The sequence below is a fragment of the Papaver somniferum genome, chromosome 8 (genome assembly GCF_003573695.1).
Source record: "Papaver somniferum cultivar HN1 chromosome 8, ASM357369v1, whole genome shotgun sequence".
In the NCBI taxonomy this organism is placed as follows: Eukaryota; Viridiplantae; Streptophyta; class Magnoliopsida; order Ranunculales; family Papaveraceae; genus Papaver; species Papaver somniferum.
The window spans coordinates 73140755-73160090 of NC_039365.1; the positions used below are offsets into that span (position 1 = coordinate 73140755).

The 19336-nt window shown below is 35.3% G+C and overlaps 1 pseudogene; it reads right to left on the bottom strand.

The window, feature by feature from the left end:
- Positions 1 to 17943: 17943 nt before the first annotated feature.
- Positions 17944 to 18574, bottom strand: LOC113306883 (annotated as a pseudogene).
- Positions 18575 to 19336: the final 762 nt, after the last annotated feature.

Consider the following 19336-nt stretch of genomic DNA (forward strand, 5'->3'; position numbering starts at 1 on the left):
TAATCGTTTGGTTGGTATTGTGATTACGTATGGTATAAGGTGAAGATTTTATCCTAGGAAACAATTTTTTACATTTGTTTTAAGGAAGTAAATTTATGAACTTGTTTTGTGGATCGAAAGAGAAATCGCTAGGCATTATTGGTATTGTTATTCATTGCATGTCATTTGAACTACCAATATGTGTGATTAGTATAACCTCTCATGACTTGTTTATGTTCTTGGTAAAACTATTCACAAAGGCCTGAATTTTGTATTGGTATGAATTTTATTAGTGAAACCGACCTTAAGTAATCACCTGAGATCGTATGATCGATTTTGTGTTATTGGTATGACCGACTCTGGGTAAAGAGGAACCGATCCTATTAAGAGGTGCAACCTATCACAAAGGGCAATCGATCCTTGTATGAGGTGCAACAAGTTTTTAGCAGAAAGGGGAACCGATCCTATGGACATGGGCAACACATTTTTAGGAAAAGGTAAACCCATTCTATGGACATATGCAGTACAAGTTAGATGCCATATATATGTGGGGAACCGATCATAGTACCTAGTCAACCGAATTTTGGAAAGCTAGTGTGAATATGCACAATACTCACATGGAGGTAGAACCGAAACTTTTTTTGGTAGAACCGTGAAACCCATGAACCGTGAAAGTCAGATGAAATAATTCTAAACTTGTTTGGAAGTGTGGCAAATAGGTTTCAAGATTGTAAGTATGAAAGAGGACTTACAAAGTAAAGACGTCGACATACTTTGAACATGTGCAGTAACGCTTATCTTTAATTGTTCAAAGTTATTCCTTAATAGCTAAAGGAAGAAAATCCCAGATCGAAAAAAATAAATTGAGAATCTTTTATTTAAGGTTTTTAATTTTATTTTAGGAAAATGAAAATTAGTAATGTGCATTTACTAGTTGGATATTTTCCAAGAGATTTTCGGTCATTATTTTGGACAAAGCATTTCCAGGAATTATGGAAACCGAATCTGGAATATATTGCATATCTTGAGAATATTTTCGGTTTTGTAAATTCCTTGGTGTCCAAACTTCCTTGGTCTATAAATATGAAAGTTTGCATTTCGATCAAACTAATCCTGGTACAGCAAGAACTATCTCAGTTGTGCTGCTACTGGTGAAGCCGCCTATTCGGAGAGGAGAGTAACCTAATTAGGAGAAATCTCTTACGACCGCTCAGTTTAAAGTCTTCTTTGGGATTGAGAAGCTCTATTAGTACCGTTAGTGGGAAACTAGATAATTGCAGTTTATCTTTTTTTTTTCGATTGATTTGATTGACTAACGGTGGTTGAACTTTGATTGCACATAGTTTGTTTATGCTTGAGAATCTTCGCTTCTGATATAAGATTCACTCAAACTAGATCGAAGTTTCGACGGGGATCTTTAGACTGTTTGTAGATCTAAATACGTTTTGTGATAATCCATTGTTAACAGACTCTGTTCTGTGCGTGATTGATCACAAGAGATTCAAGTTGATTGTGTGCATGTGTTTATTGAAGATCTAAAAAGATTTGAAGACAAAGAAGACTTTGAAGATTTCTGATTTGGGATTCGTAATCTTTGGTGTGCACAATACTTGTTTCGGTAAAAAAGGATGCAACTATAATCGGTTTATCCTTGTGGTAGATTAGATTGATTAGTTGTGTAGATCGGTTCTACCATCTCACACATATTGGTCATCCAAATATTTGGAATGAATAGCTGGACCAATAAGCCTAGTGATTTCCCTTTTGATTCACGAAACAAGTTCATGAATGTACTTCCTTTAAACAAATGTAAAACATTTTTTCCTAGGATGAAATATTTACCATAAACCATTCACATATTCATAACAGTATATACAAGATTATGTCGATGTCATATCTACGAAGTTCAAAAGATAAGCGTCATACTTCGTAGTCTAATTCCCTAATACTATGATCATAGTATGATGATCATGACAGATCACTAGAGTATTACACAATATGTACAGTATATACAGCTTCGCAGTTATGTTTTCAATATAGCACGACTTGAAAGATACGTTAGGATTGAAACAGTTCAAGTCAATATTACTAACCTCAAGTGGAAGGATGATGTTTTCGTTGTAGTTCGTTACTTCTCCACATTCTTCAGGTCTTCGGAGTAATACTTGTATGTCTCAACATTCCTATACATTCTAGTCTAACCTAAACGAAGTTGACTCCAGTATTTAGTCAAGCGACTCTATATGAGTTTTAATACTAAAATATGATAACCAAACTTGACATACCAACGCTTGTTGAGTTCAACCGAGATATGCTCTAACACAGTGTAATTGTGAAGAATCACAGAAGAGACATCCTTCAAAGAACAAGATTGTTTTTGGAAGTTATCCTTTTTCATCTCACTAGACTTGAGAATGACAACACATTTGATAATCTGATGCAAAGACTTTTGTAGTACTTACCAATACTGGGAGTAAAGAAACAAGTTTCAATGCGTGAAATTTTTTCTTTACATCGTTTATTGCATTTTTTTATTAATTAACCATTTTTTACCACAACAAAGGCAGGTTTTCTGCGTTCTAAAGGAATCCGTTTTCATCTTCTTGTTTGGTGCAGATATTTGTTTAAAGGATTTTGACCTATCACTTTACTTAGAAGGTTTCATAAAATTTACACATCCTACAACGTCAGAAGAGGAATGTGAGCAAGACCTCTTTACTTGTCCACGAAGTGATTTAAGTATATAAATCCTCTTATCCATTTCTTCAACCCTCGAAAGTGTATGAATATGATTTTCTCTTGACTCTTTGAGTTTCATTCTCAAGGGTTTTTCTATTTCATTACTTTCTTATAGTATTTTATTAAGTAAGACATTGGTTCGTTCTTTCGATTTAAGTAATTTCTTAAGAAGACTAATTCTGTCAATAACAGCAAACTGAGCGGACAAAACAACATCAGTACAAACAGTTATTTTAATAGGTTTTTCAAGAGAATTGATGAACCAGTTTTCCAACTGTCTTTGAAGGATGTTGGAGATATTCTCGGATGGACACTTAAAAAGTTTGAGTTTCCAAATATATAAATTACCTTATCAGAGGTGTTCTTAGTTCTGGGTAGTATATAACGAAAAATCGTATGTTGACTTATTGAAATAGGTTAGACTGTTTACAAACACAAACTTCTTAGGTTTCTTAGGTGTAAGGGTGTTTTCCTGCTCTGGTATTAATTAAAATGGATAGGGTAGAAAGTATACCACCAACTTTTTCATTTAGCAACCTGTATGGATAAAACCTAAAACAATTACAAGTAGACCAACTTAATGATCCTTGAGAATATATATACAAAGTTTATATCTCTATATAAACTTAATTAGAAAGTCTATAGAATGAAGTATGTGAACTTGATTGTTAAGAAGAATACTTGGAAGATCCAAAAAATCAATATCCAAGATCAATCTAGTCGTATCCAAATATTCAGATATGAATTCTGCCAAGTATGAAACTTGTTATCTATCTTTCAGTGTACGAATTCTACGAGAAATAATTCTTCTAAGCGATCTTAATTATATGAACGTATCTACTAGATTTGAATACGTACTACTTGTGTAAATCCTATAATATAACATGGAAAAGGATAAACACAAGACACCAAAATTTTGTTAACGAGGAAACTGCAATAGCAGAAAAACCCGGGCCCTCGTCCAAATTTGAACACTAAACTTATTCAGCCACTACAGACACTAGCATACTACCAGACTTCGGACTGGAATGTAGTCGAGATCGAGTCTACCTCCTAAGAGATTCAGTAACTCCTAACGTCTCTTGATCCTCGCAAGGTTATATGTAACTGATTCCCTTAGCTGACGTCATTTACATCCTAAAAATTTCTTCAGTCTAAGTAAATACTTTTGATACCAATCTTCCTCTAACACATAAGCCTATTTTATTTCTATCAAAGGTCAAGGATTTGAAATTTGTTTGTAATAGACAAAGCAAGCAAAAATCACAATCTGGAACACTTACACACAGTTACCTGAGAAGCTTGGATCCTTAACCACCTCTCAAGAAAAATCTTGAACTAATCAGTTAAGAATAGTTTTCAGATATCTATCTTGAAGAAGCACAAAGCCTGAGAAGAATAGAACTTTGTGATTTCTATCTATCTTGCTTAAAGAGATAACGAGAACCTCGATAACAGAAAAGCAAGATCAGGATACACGAACTATCAAGGTAAGGATAGTCGGACCTGGCTTGACAAATCCACAAATGAAGCCTTTATGTTTCTCAAAGGAAACCTAGATCAATAGAGGACGACTCTAGCTATCAACTAGGACATAGAGTGTCAGGAATTAAATTGAATTTCCCAATTGAAAGAGCATCTCTATTTATAGATGTTCAAGACTGAGAGTTGCTTATAATTCAAGATAAGATAACTTGATATTCAAGCAAACACTTTTTACGCTTAAATGAAACTCTAATTAGAGTTCTAAGTAAGCATGTGAGAAGTTCGTCTTGAACTTATATAGAAGAATATACACATTGATCTGTCTACGGAACCGTAAATAATGACAGTTCTTTGGAAAATATACCTTATGAACTAAAGCATATGATGTTCATTCAAATACTTAAGAATTTAATCATGATCAACATACACAAAGTGTTTTAGTGATTAATTATGTCTTCGTGGTGTTTATGAGAGTCATAACACTACACCATATTTAGGGATTAGCAACAGACTCTGGTTGTTACTGACCTAGGTTGCAACAGACATTTGTCGTTGCAAAACACTCTGTCGTAATTTTTCGCAACGACATAGGCTCTGTTGCGAATCTTGGTCAGCAACGGGGATCCGCAACGACCGTTGCCGTTGTTAAATTTTTTATTCGCAACAGAAGTCAGTTGTTGCTAACCTATTGTTAATTACATGAATACCCCTACCCGGAACTAGATATTATTGGTTCTGGTTCTAATTTAGCAATAGATTAATGATGTTGCTAATTTTTTGCAACATTAAAAAAAAGGCCAAGTCTTCATTGACCTGGTCAAAATCCATTTCCCCCTGCAATTACCCAGTTCCCCATTTCAACATTCCCACGGATATACAAAGTACAATGTCATTCAACGGACATACAATATTGTAATGTTGAGAATCACAATAGAAGATACAAAACTATATTATATTACGAAAAAAGGATTCTTCAACTGAAGTTAACAAAAAGTCTGAGTATTTGATACAAATGTATACAAGTATCACAGCAAACTTACTGAGATGATCATCAAGACCCAAATTATTGTGACTTGACATACAATGTTCTATGTTATCGTTCATAAATAGATGGGTGACCTAGTTTGTGCAAACTGCAAGAGGCATTGAAAAACAGGGAAACAAAGACTAATATATGAGTAAATTTAGCTCCACCAGAAGTATAACGAGACTCCGCTTGCTTAACCAAATTCGTCTGCAAGCTACAATTTCACCAGAGTACTGCTTTTTGGCTTAAGCCCAAATACCTGCATAATAACCAATTTGATGTTTCAGTATGGAGGTCACAAACAAAAGACTAAACCCTAGATTTTGTATAATCTGTGGAGACAAGTGTTGTTGCTAATCTGAGTTGCTAATCCCCTTAAATGGAAAAGTGGCACGTTGTTACGAATATTTTTTTTTCTAGCTTACCATAGACGTGTTAACTAGACAGTCACTACAAGAAAAACTGGATTGAGCGACCACGCAGATTTAGTTGCCAAAGCCCATATTAAGACGCTCTAACTCTTAGAGCGATTAAAAGTGGCACTTGCTCTGGAGTTGCAAAAGGTGGGATTTGTAAAAGTCTTGAGCAGCTAGGCACTCGCTCTAGGTATCAACCAATTATCATAAAGCGACTTTTTTGGTCATTGCTCCAAAACTAGACCAACCACCTACAGCAAGTGAAATAGCCAACGCTTTAAAGCTAGACCAACCACTTGGAGCCAGTAAAATAACCAATGCTTTAAGGCTAGACCAACCACTTTGAGCAAGTAAAATATTCATTGCTTCATCGCTAGATCATCCAACCTGGAGCAAGTAAAACACCCATTGGTTTTAAGCTCGACCGATGATCCTAGAGCAAGTAAAATACTAGTTCATAGATACATAGAACAACTGGCCTGCAATTGGTTGCTCAAGTTTTTAAGCTACCAAATTTTTGTGCTCGCTCCACCGATTCTGCATTAACTGTTCTGGTGTCTGATTTAGATAATCCATCTTTAGTGTTTTGATTTAGATAATCCCACAATGTCATTAAAGGAAATTAATAATGAACAAATTATGAACCAAATTAAAAAGAGAAATAATTTTATTATACCACATAATTCAATCTACATCATTTCTTAAAAGAGTAACATTCCTTACAAAAAAAAAAGAACAAAAATACATTCTAATCTCTCTCCACAATTTTAGAAACAAAAGCTGAAGAACACTACTTCAAATTTGAAACACCCATTGAAGTTCTTTGACTCTCCATGGACAGGCTGCAAAATACTTATAGATTCATGCTGCTGTGACCTTCTATCACCAATCTGTTTTTTAGCTCTGATTTTGAGACCAAATAGAGCACTCATTCAAGATCAAGTCCATCCCGTCAAACAAATAATAAACTGGGTCCTGCATATACAAACAAATACAAAGAAGACAAGATCTAATTAGAATAAGGAAGCTAATCTGTAGGCTAAACTGGACATACAACACCAAGAACTGAATCAAAAGACCAAATAATAAAAACTGTTAATTTGGTACTTTTTCTAAACATACCCTTCAAGATTAGATCCATTTGCAGTAAATCTCACCTGATTTATTCATTCCAACAAATAAATCTAGGAAAAGAATCAGATTCATTTGGCAGTAAATCTCACCTGATTTATTCATTCCAACAAATAAATCTAGGAAAAGAATCAGATTCATTTGGAGAAAAAGACAGAGATTTAAGAACTTGAATATGCATGAATATGGTTGTGAAAATTGATCTTAAACCATATTCATACTGCTGGTACAAATTCTTTTCAGAAGAAAACAACTCTATCAAATCTGAAACTCTCAAATTAACAGAATAAAATAAAATCAATTCAGCATAACCGATTAAATAATTCAAAGAAACATTGGCAGCAAATCTATTAGCTTACACATTTAACAAAATAATGAAAAACGAAATCAAAATCAAAATCACCATAATCAAAATAGATTTAATTTAAAAATTCTAAAGAATCATAAAAATTTACTAATCACCATAAGCAAATCTATATTTTCTTTTAATTCGCGATCTATATCAAAACAAAAACAACAAAATCTATAAAAAAAATTGGCCATGATTCGAGAATGTCTTGGTTTTTCGCGGTTAATTAACATGGAAATGAAAAATCCATGAACTGAAAACCACAAATTAAATTTAGAAACCCCACATCATTTATCCATGAAATGGACCTAATGATAAATAATCATATCAGACCAATTTTAACTAAATCAAAAGAAACTAGAAAACTAAAAACGGATTTCATGATTAATAGTTCTCAGACATCATAAATTGATTAGGGAGAAGAGCAAAAATTACAAACTCTAGTCCCCAATTGTGTCCTCATCGAACCTTTTGAATCACTAAGAGACTAAAATCTAACAGATGATCCAGAGAGATCTATGGACTGAGGGAGGAAAGGAAGGAGGCGCTGAAGTGGGAAGTGATGAAACGTAGGGTTAGTGTATCAATAAATAGAATGGCACTAGGCGTAAAAAAGGAAACATCTGTGGTTAATAAGCAGAACTATTAGGGTTTTACCTCAACTATCCACTAAGACACAGCCAAACGAATGTTTGCTTTAGCCCCTATTTGATTGGCTAACAAAGTCATGCTGGTAACCACGTGTAATGGTGAAACAATCTAATGGTTTCTCTTGGCGTTATACCTAGGTGAACGAACAAAATCACTCAGATCTAAATAAATAAAACCCCCAAAATGAAACAAAAATGAAGAACAATATGAATCAAACCCAAAAGGAAACTCACATACAAAATGAAACCCACTACTTATTTCTTTTTTTGAAGGAGAACTCAGTTAATAATTCAACAAACAAACAACAAAAATTCAAGATGAAAAAAATGAAAGAAAAACCCAAACCCAGTTGAATAACCAGAAATCTCAACTCTTCAAAGATCATTAGAGTTGAAATCAGTAAAGATTCAACATTTTAAAACAAATCCCTAACTGAAAAAGGAGGAAAATAAAAATTCCAAACTCCTCAAATCATCATTAGAGTCAGAATCAGTAACAAGTTTAACCATTTAGAAGAAATTAAAGATAGATCTCAGTACCTATCTAAATGAAAACGAATCATATTTTCTTGATGTGAATCAAATTGGTTCGATAACAGAAGTTTAAAACAAATCGCTAACTGAAATAAGAAGGAAAAAAACAATCTTCAATTAAGTAAATATTTGAACTCCTCAAACCATCATTAGAGTCAAAAATCAGTTATACGTTTAACTGTTTAGCAGAAAATAAAAACATTTCTTAGTAACGAATCATAATCTCTTGATGGAAACTAATTTGGTTTGATATTAAAAATTCAATGTCAACAAAAATTGAAGAGAGGGTGTTGAAGTTTAAAGAAAAACTGGTTGAGAGGGAGAGAGACGTGAAGGTGGTTGAACTCTTCTGGGAGAAACGGGATCGACTTTAGCAGGAGCAGGGGAAGTGGAGATGACTTAGAGAAAGGAGGCGGAGATTGTGAGGAAGGGTTAGGGTTTTCTTTCCTTAAGGATTCATATATAGCGTATACAGATTACGCAATCTCGAGAAGATCCAACGGCTCACAATGAGGTCCAGGGCCTTGATTACTAAACGTGTGTTTTTCACGTGTAACGTTTCTTGATTAAATATCGGACACCGACATCCAAAAAATTTAAAACTAAAAAAATATTAATATGCCAGAAGGAGACTTTCTCACATAAAAAAAAGTAAAAAATAAAAAATAATATTAACATTTCGTAGAACTATTCCTATAAAAAATAGAAATAAAAAAATTTCTAAATATTTCTAAGCTATTTTTTTAATTAAGCAATTGCATGCAGATAATAAAGCCCATTGATTTAAGTTTTTATTTCCTATAATAAAGTGACAACTCATGCATGTCATCTATCAATTTAAACTTATCAAAAGATTATAAAAAATATTCTTTAATATGATATTTCTTTCCCTTCTAACCATAAGAATTTTTTTTTAAATTAATGTTGTTTCCATTTATTCAAATTTACCTTTCTTAATCTCAAATCTAAAATAAATTCCACAATTATTCTCCATATTTAATCATATGTAGTAAATAAATGTAATTAAGATTTTTAATTTAATATTTTGAATTAGCTGGAACACAAATTATTAAGTTACCAAAATAGTTCATATTTTCCATTTTTAATTTTATTATTAGTTCATATTTTAATTCAAAATCCATACCAAATTTTCATTAATACCTGTGTCAATAAAGGAAAGTAAATAATCTATCAACATGCCAATAACAGACACATGCAATGAGTCATTAACATAAGTTAAATTAGCCTAAATAAATTGTTTAATGAGCTTGGGCTTAGTAGTCTGACTTCGACTATGATATTGACGCAACACTTCGATTTTTCGGGCAATGGATTTGGACAGAACTCGGGCCCGAATCCAATGTATTCGCCGAGTTTACCCAATGTGGAGATCGCCGAGTTTACCCAATGGTTGGATTCATTGTTCTTAGAAGATTTCGTCTTATAGTAGTCCACTCCCTCACAGGTTTCGAACTCGGAGCCACTTTCTTTCTCGAAGTTTCCAAAAAATGGTTTGTTTAAGGTTTCAGGGAATTTTTCGATGGAATCTTACTTGTAAATGGTGGATTCATCGTTCTTACAAAGTTTCTGACTTATAGTAGTCCACTCCCTCCCAGGTTTCGAACTCAGAGCCACTTTCTTTCTCGAAGTTGCCAGAAAATGGTTTGTTTAAGGTTTCAGAGAATTTTTCGATGGAATCTTACTTGTAAATGGGTGGATTCATCGTTCTTACAAAGTTTCTGACTTATAGTAGTCGACTCCCTCCCAAGTTTCGAACTCGGAGCCACTTTCTTTCTCAAAGTTGCCAGAAAATGGTTTGTTTAAGGTTTCAGAGATTTTTTCGATGGAATCTTACTTGTAAATGGGTAGATTCACAGTTCTTACAAAGTTTCTGACTTATAGTAGTCCACGCCCTCCCAGGTTTCGAACTCGGAGCCACTTTCTTTCTCGAAGTTCCCAGAAAATGGTTTGTTTAAGGTCAATGCATCCGTCGAAAAGTGATGCATGAGGTCCATGCATCCATCGAAAGGTGATGCATGTGACAATGCATCCATCGAAAAGTGATGCATGGGGTCCATGCATCCGTCGAAAAGTGATGCATGGGGTCCATGCATCCGTCGAAAAGTGATGCATGAGGCTATGCATCAGTTGAAAATGTATGCAAGAATGATATTCAGGAACTTGAATAAAATTTCATGAGGTCGATGCATGAAAATGGTAGCATTACAAAAGAAAACATTCCAAATTACATTCTCATTAAATAAGAACATTCCAAATTACATTCCCATTACATAAGAACATGGTAGCATTACAAAAGAAAACCATCCATCTAGTATCCCAAACGAGTTATGAGAAACTTTCGAAGAATGCGGTAGTGAGCTTCGTATTTGAAATTTTTTCCTTTCCATCTTCGCCATTCCAATATCGAAAATTAAAATAATAAATCATATGCAAACATTTAATTCTAATATACAAGGTTCGGCTTGTATTTTAATTCACACACAAGTCGAACCTGAATAATATTAAGTTCGGCTAATAATTTCTTTCCCATATAAGTCGAACCTTAAAATTTTACAGAGTTCGACTCAGAATTTCTATCACATATAAGCCAAACCCTACAATGAATTTATAGACAGTTGGCATTGAAAAAATTACCGTCATTTTAATCAAATGTCCATTGACTTTAATCAATTTCACCCGTTATCTATCAATTTTATCCAATATCGCTCGACCTTACTTTGTTTTCCTTGGATTCCATGGGTTTATATGGTTAACTATTAAATCAAACCGGATGTCTATCTAGTTCACTTAATTTAGTTTTTTATCAGTCAATCTTACCTTATGTCGATCGGACTCACTTAATTTGTCTCGAATTCCATTTCTCCCGTTATCAATTACTTTATCCGAATTCGAAACTCACCATCATTGTAGTACAACGGTAAAGTCACTAGGTGATATATCAGTGACTTGAATTCAAAACTTTCCCTAATGACTTGAATTCAAAACTCGCCAACATCAAATTTTTTACGGATAACAAGAAGAAAAAAAACGTTAACGATACGTATGAAATTCATTTTGCCCAAAAGGGTGTGTTTAAGGTTTCTGAGAATATTCCCATGGAATCTTACCAGTAAATGGTGTGATTCATCCCTCTTACGAACATTCAGACTTATAGTAGTCCGCTCCTGGCCAGGTTTCGATCTCCGAGCAAGTTTCTTTCTCGAAGATGACGAATTTGTGTGTGTGAACTAAAGCTACTTCATGACCTGTGTGACTACTCTAAATTATTTCATGACCTATGTGACTAGTCGAAATTCAATCCGAAAACACAAAGAGAAAGCACAAATGCACGAAGAGAAAGCACAAATAAAACACACTTTCTTATGATACCCTCTCCAAGATAGAAGGTGAATTAAGATGCACTTGAACTAATCTTAAGATACTATCTCCAAGATTTCTTGGACTAGTTAAGTTCATCTTTAGTACATGCATTTGACGACTTTTTATTTATGTGGGCATAAATGGGATGTCCCTATAACCCTTCGTCCCTCCAAAAAATGCGCACGCAAATCGGCTAAATGTGCAAAAACGTCGATCGGAATTATGTTGGCACAAAATAGAAGTGTAAAATGTAAATTTGATTGAATATCATATTTTGTCAAATTTAGATTATTCGCGGGTCCAATTTCTTCAATTTTAATTGAATTCATATTAATTTTAGGGTTCTCATTTCAATGAATTCATATTAATAGTAGTCCACTTCCGGCCAGGTTTCGTACTCAGAGCCACTTTCTTTCTCGAAGTCGACAAAAATGGGTTTGTTTAAGGTTTCAGAGAATATTTCGATGGAATCTTACTTGTAAATGGGTGGATTCATCGTTCTTACGAAGCTTCTAACTTATCGTAGTCCACTTCCGGCCAGCTTTCGTACTCAGAGCCACTTTCTTTCTCGAAGTCGCCAGAAAAGGTTTTTTTAAGGTTTCAAAGAATATTTCGATTGAATCTTACTTGTAAATGGGTGGATTCATCATTCTTACGAAGTTTCTGACTTATAGTAGTCCACTTCCGTCCAGCTTTCGAAATCGGAGCCACTTTCTTTCTCGAAGTTGCCAGAAAAGGGTGTGTTTAAGGTTTCTGAGAATATTCCCATGGAATCTTACCAGTAAATGGTGTGATTCATCCTTCTTACGAACATTCAGACTTATAGTAGTCCGCTTCTGGTCAGGTTTCGATCTCCGAGCAAGTTTCTTTCTCGAAGATGACGAATTTGTGTGTGTGAACTAGATCTACTTCATGACCTGTGTGACTACTCTAAATTATTTCATGACCTATGTGACTAGTCGAAATTCAATCCGAAAACACAAAGAGAAAGCACAAATGCACGAAGAGAAAGCACAAAGGAAACACACTTTCTTATAATCCGTATGAAAACCTGAAACCCAATATCCACCGTTCAAAAAATTGCACAATCCGTATGACTAACGTGCTTCAATAAAAAACCAAACAAAAAGTCCTAACGATTTGACTCGCTTCCATCCTCCTCTATTCACTTCGCTCAATCCTCCTCTCTTCGCTCTTGTGATTCTTTCTTTTACCAGTCGAGACTCCAGAGGAAAAAAAAAACCCTTTGATCTCCACTTCTCTTCTCTCCTTGACTGGTTCTCCAGCACCAATACTTTTAATCCTAAAATCCCTTTTCTCATCTTCACGATCTGAAGACCTGGATGTGGTAAAACCCAATTTTTGTTGCAGCAAGAACCCTCATTTCCTTTGATTTACCTTATGTTATTCTCTAATCGGAAGAATTAGCAAAACAAGGTACTGAAATTTAACCTTAATTTTTCACTTGATACTATTATTTATAACCTTAGTTTAGATTCTGTAAAAAATAACCCTAGACTTTGTTTTTCGCCTCTAATATTTACGGGTTTTGGTTTCGTTGGTGATTGAAGGTGTTTTTAACACAGGTAAACGCCCATTTCTTTTAGATCTGTGGTTTTTTACTAATTTTGCACTCAGTAAAAAAAAAAAAAAAATTTGTACCCTGATTTTAAACATGGATTTTGTTTGTTAGTAATTTCTAATCAAACCCTAGGGTTTCATTTTCAGTTGCCATTGATGTAACTAGATTTTAATTCATTGGCAAGGGCATCGATATTTGATTATCAATTTTGGCATTTCAATTTATTTGTGCCTGTTTGATGCAGGAATTATCCATGGATAAGAGTTGGATTAAAATGGGTAGGAGTGAGGAGGCATTCCGCGAGGGAGTCGTAAACTTCCTAGACTTTGCATTTGAGCATATACAACCTGGGATTGAATCAATTCGTTGTCCGTGTGTGTACTGCAATAACAATGGCTTCTTATCTCGAGATGAAGTACATATACATATATTGCGTCATGGGTTCACGAAAGGATATACTAATTGGATATACCATGGGGAGGCAGAGGGAAGGGAACCTTTGGGTACTGCTAGAACAGTTGAAGATGACTTGCCGGAAAACGACGATTGGGATGAGTTGCTAGGTGCTATTGTTGGAGGAGTCCGAGCAACCCCTTTATCCTGATTGTAAGAGTTATTCAAGGTTATCCTTTACCGTGCACTTACTTCGTATTAAGACCTGTGGTGGATTGGCTAACAAATGGGAAGACAAAAGACAATATAAAAGCTCGATTGAACCTACAAAGGATGGGTATACGGAAGGACTTATGGGCGACGAGAACAGGGGATAAGTATAGGGTGCCAAACGCTTCATATGTGATGTCGAACAAGGAGAAGGATTCATTTTGTAAACTTTTGAGGGAAATTAAGGTTCCTGACGGGTACGCATCAAACATTTCTCGATGTGTGAACCTTAAAGAGCGGCGGCTTATTGGTCTAAAGAGTCACGATTGCCATGTTCTATTGGAACATTTGTTACCAATACCAATTCGTGGAAATTTTCCAGATGATGTGTGTGAAGCAGTGACTGAGTTATGTATGTTTTTCAAAGTTCTGTGTGCTACTGTCCTTAATATGGCTGACTTAGACAAACTACAAGACAGTATTGCAATCACATTGTGCAAGTTAGAAAGGATATTCCCCCCATCTTTTTTTGTTGTGATGATGCACTTGCCCATTCATCTAGTAGAACAAGCAAAGGTTGGTGGTCCGGTGCAGTATCGTTGGATGTATCCAATTGAGAGGTACGACTATATCAATGTCATTTTCCTTGGAAATTTTATCTTTTCTGTGATCTGATGGTATTTGTAAAGATTTTCTATTACGGTTAGTGTATATATACACACTTAAGGTACTTAGAAATTTAATAATATATGCTATTGTGGAATAATACTATCGAACATGTAAATAGCTTGTGAATGGTTGTTACTTTAGTCAGGAGCATATGCGATTTGTCTAAGTGATATCGCAGATTTTAGCTATGGATGAATTTCCAAATGAGGCTTTATATATGTCATAGTTACACTGATATCAAAGATTGATCGACTTTCACTAGTTCATTTTGGTTACTGTCGATTTAGTTGTACTTTGTTTACGGGGTACACAATAGTTTTTCTATCCTATGTATCAGGTACTTGCGGAAGTTAAAGCGTTATGTGCGGAATAAAGCTCATCCTGAAGGCTCGATGGCGAAAGGGCAAATAATAGAAGAATCTCTCGTATTAATTGAGCGCCATATGAATAGTGTAGTTACGAAGTTTAATCAACTTGGTAGAAAGGAGGATAACACTCGATTTCAGTCAGTAGTTAATAAGTTGTCTGTTTTCAGACAATCCGGTGAATTTCAAGGTAAGAAACGTGTGGCCTCGTTTTCAGAGGAAGAGTTCCAACAAATGAAATTGGTTGTTCTCAAGAATTGTGATGAAGTGCACCAATATGAGGAGTACGTGTTCTCTACTTGCTCTTTCTCCTTATGTACAGTGAATAATGCTAGATTGTGAGATTGTTTTCGTGCACATGTATTTGAATGATTTTCTTATGGCAATTTACAGAGAACACAAATCTATGCTTGAAGGAACTAGCCACGCACATAGAAAGCACACCGAAGAATTTCCTAGATGGTTTGAACGTAAAGTGAGTCTCAATTCAATACTATTAACATGCATGTTTTGTTCGCCACACAGGCTTCTTATGATTTCTGACTTCGGCGGGATTTTTTCTATAACAAACAGATTTACCAACTGCACAAAGAGACCAGTCAGGTGAGTGAAGAACTATTATCATTGGCCGGAGGTCCTTGCCGAGAAGCTGTCTTTCAACATTTATACGGTCAATGGGTACCGCTTTCAGACAAAACGTTGGGAGCAGGGAAGAACGACACAAAACGCTGGAGTATGTGTAACCATCGAGAAGGATTATTTTGGAGTGCTAACTGATATTATAGAGTTGAGGTATGTGGGTGGATTCCGTGTTGTTCTTTTCAAATGTGATTGGCGGGATGTAGATAGTGATAGGGGATGCAGGAAAGATAAACATGGAGTTGTTACTGCTGTTAATAGAACCGTAAGTTGTTGGCAAGATGAACCTTATGTGTTACCTTCTCAAGTATCACAAGTTATGTATGTGAATGAAGGAGAGGAGTCCCAGTGGCAGACAGTGATAAAACTAAAACCTCGGAACTATTATGATATGCCGGTGCGTGATATTAATACAGATTTGAGTCCTAGTGAAGCAGCACAGGATTTGTACTCGGCTTATTCTATGGAAGATGTACAACTTGAACCGCAGCAGGATGATGATGACAATTTTGTTTGGGATAGGTGTGATGTTCCGGAAGAAACCGTCACTTACGTTGCGCCAGAACAAGGACGAGGGAAAGCTGTCGATGAAGATGATGCTGATGTTGAAAGTGTTTATACTACTAGCGATGATGATGATTTGCTCGAATTTGAAGAGTCTGACAATGAGATGGACTGGGATTAATTTTAGTTGTTTGTTTTCTTTCATACTTCCGTGAAACTGTAAAAGAAGCTTAGCTTTGTAAATGAAATTGGTATCTTTTTTTTTAATAAACAAAAGAAGACTGGTATCGTCAAAATCAAGCAAACAATTACTTATACTTCTTTGATCTGATGAAAAGAGAATTCCATTTGAAAAATGCTCATTACATTGGACCCATTTTCAAATCAATATCTGAGAAAAGAACAAGAAATTTAACAAACCAGATAATTAGGTACAATGAAATGTGGAAACCGATACATACCGGAAAATCTCATATAATCTTTCTAATGAAAGGGTAGTCGCTAAATTTAGTCGCTCGGATTGGTTTGACCAACCAAATACCTATTGAATCGCTCGTCATTCTAGCTCGAAGTAGGTAGCTACCAAACCTACAACGGCGGTTGCTATATTCTTACCGGGAAAAGCATTTTACCGACTAAACTACTCTATGTGGTCGCTCAAATTAGTGGATATATATTAATACCGAGCCGCTAGTTTGATAGTCGCAAGTTTAGTAGCTTTATTCTTAAAGCGACTAAAATTATTGGTGCTTGCTAAGATTTTAGTTGTTTAAGCCATGTTTTGAGTGTCTTGACTTACAAACACGAAGAAATTAAAATATACGACCCTGAAGCACATAGACAACGATACACTACTGGATAGTTGATAATGATGCATGTTACTATAAAATTGAACTATCACCATTTCAGACATTAATACAACTCCAAACTTCAAAGGAAGTCTTTGATTTGGAGAAACGTCCTACATTAACTTAAATATCGAATGCTTACCTTCACACTTGAAGATATATTATCTTCCACCGTAGTGCCCTCAACAAGTTGCATAAGCGCGCCTGGTTTATTTGCAGGAAGATGATGCTGAAGTTGAGCTAGTTTTAGATCATACTCCACGGTCATCCCTACCTTCCCAGCATGGGATTCTACCATAGAGGACCCATCAATGTACTTGGAAAATGCATATTGGTCTACATGAGATGTGGGAAGAATAAAAGTTGTAACAAGCTTCAAGGGGTTAAAATATAAACCATGCTGGTAATTGATACTTAAACTCGGCTAAAAACAACGTTGACAAGAATAAATTGGTAAAGTAATATTTATGTAAGTTAACCTGCTGAACATGTCAAGCTATTGGAAAAACCGGAAAAGGAACAATCATTTTTGATGGTGTTGGTGAGTCCTGCACAAACGTAGAATACGAAGGTGAGCAATTATTGAGGTGGAGAAGGTTCTCAGTAAAATTTATGTTATGATCTTACGTATACGGACTTTTGGTCATAGTTGGAAAGATATGGCACAATGGAGTAGTTCTGAACATTCATATAGATGTAGCACAAGCATGCGGAGAAGCAAGAAACTATCCTGAAATGTTCAAACAAGAGAAAATACAAGCATTAGAATCATAAATTCATGAAAGTTTCATAATTCTTCCCCAGTAAGCATTCCACATAACTTATAGTAACACAACAAGGAAAAGGAACAATGACTCGTACTAACCGCTAAGTCACCATTCAAAAAAAAACTGGCTTTAGAGAGACAATCTGAAGTAGAGACCACAGAAGATAATAATTCCAACACAAGAAATGTTAAACCCTTGGTAAACCCAGCAACACCATCATATTTGATAGTCATCCGGCCTGTATACACCCAGAGACCATCAGCAATACTGACTGATTAAGATCTTTCTCCTATGATCCTCCTAGCAAGCTGAATATCCTTGGGCATGATAGTCACATGCTTCACATAAATGGAACAGGAGTTGGTGTTCTCAAACAAACCAACCAAGTAGCCTTCAGCTGCTTCTACAGTGCCAACACAGCATGACTCTGGAAACATAAATTAGTCTGCATAAAATAAGTACACAATCCACATTCAATCAGTATAAGTATATTCTACCTTTCTTTAAGTTACGAAACCAATTTAATCAAATTAAGCATTCAAGAACAGTGTATAGAATCTCCATACCTGTCTTGGGCAACTTCACGAACAAGTCTCTGGAGTGGAAGTTTCCTGATCAGCAATTCAGCACTCTTCTAGTAGTTACGGATTTCACAGTTATTAACACAATCAAAAGTAATAAACGAGGATCAAAACAATGAAATTATAATTAACAGAATAAGAATAAACTATAATGAAGGTAGATGGAAGTACACTGAAGAGCAACAGTTCCAGGACGGTATATGTGTGGCTTCTTAACTCCACCAGCAATTAGTGCAGACTTACGTGAAGCCTCGGTAGCTAGCTGCTTCCCTGGTGCCTTTTCTCCAGTTGACTTACGAGCAGTTTGGTTAGTACGATCCATTTCTACAAATACCAAAATCACCCAGATTAACACTTCATAACACAAATCAGTACTAGTTTACTACTCAAGGAAGATAACATGCTGACCAGAAGAAACCATGTACCATCCTTGAACTTCATCTACTTTCCATGAGCTTCTCGAAATCTTTCCACCCACAATAACTTGTTTAACCATTAGAAACTTGGAAGCTTAATAACATATCAAACGGGCCAGAGGAAAAAGACTGGAACATATACAAATCCGCACAAGTACCAAGATAGTTTACTGAACCTCAAATTCTTTCACAAAACAGAGAACTCAGAAATATTTCATACAGTTAAGCATCATTTCACCCAAGGAATTCTCCTTCTATGTCTTTAATTAACCGAAATCAGGTGGAAAGTTTTTCCATCCTCAAAAGGAATGAACCAAAATATATCTGATCACAGAAACAAAAAGCCAGTAATTACTAAGTACAAAGACTGGCAAACTTCTGGTACACAATGATTTCGACCAAACCCTACAAGTTGAACCCAAAGATAAAACAATTCTATCAAATACAGGTTCAGACCTATAATCTCATACCGAAAAATCTTTATAAAGCAATAAAGTCATTGCATGAATAAGTGCATGAAATTCTTATTTACCTGCAATATGTCCCAGGACATCAAGGTTTAGCAATTTGCAGATCACATGGCTCCGGCAATATAAGTGAAAAAGCGGGATCACAATCACACCCAATAATTCGTTCGGAAATCTATATGGACTAGCTCCAATATAATTCCG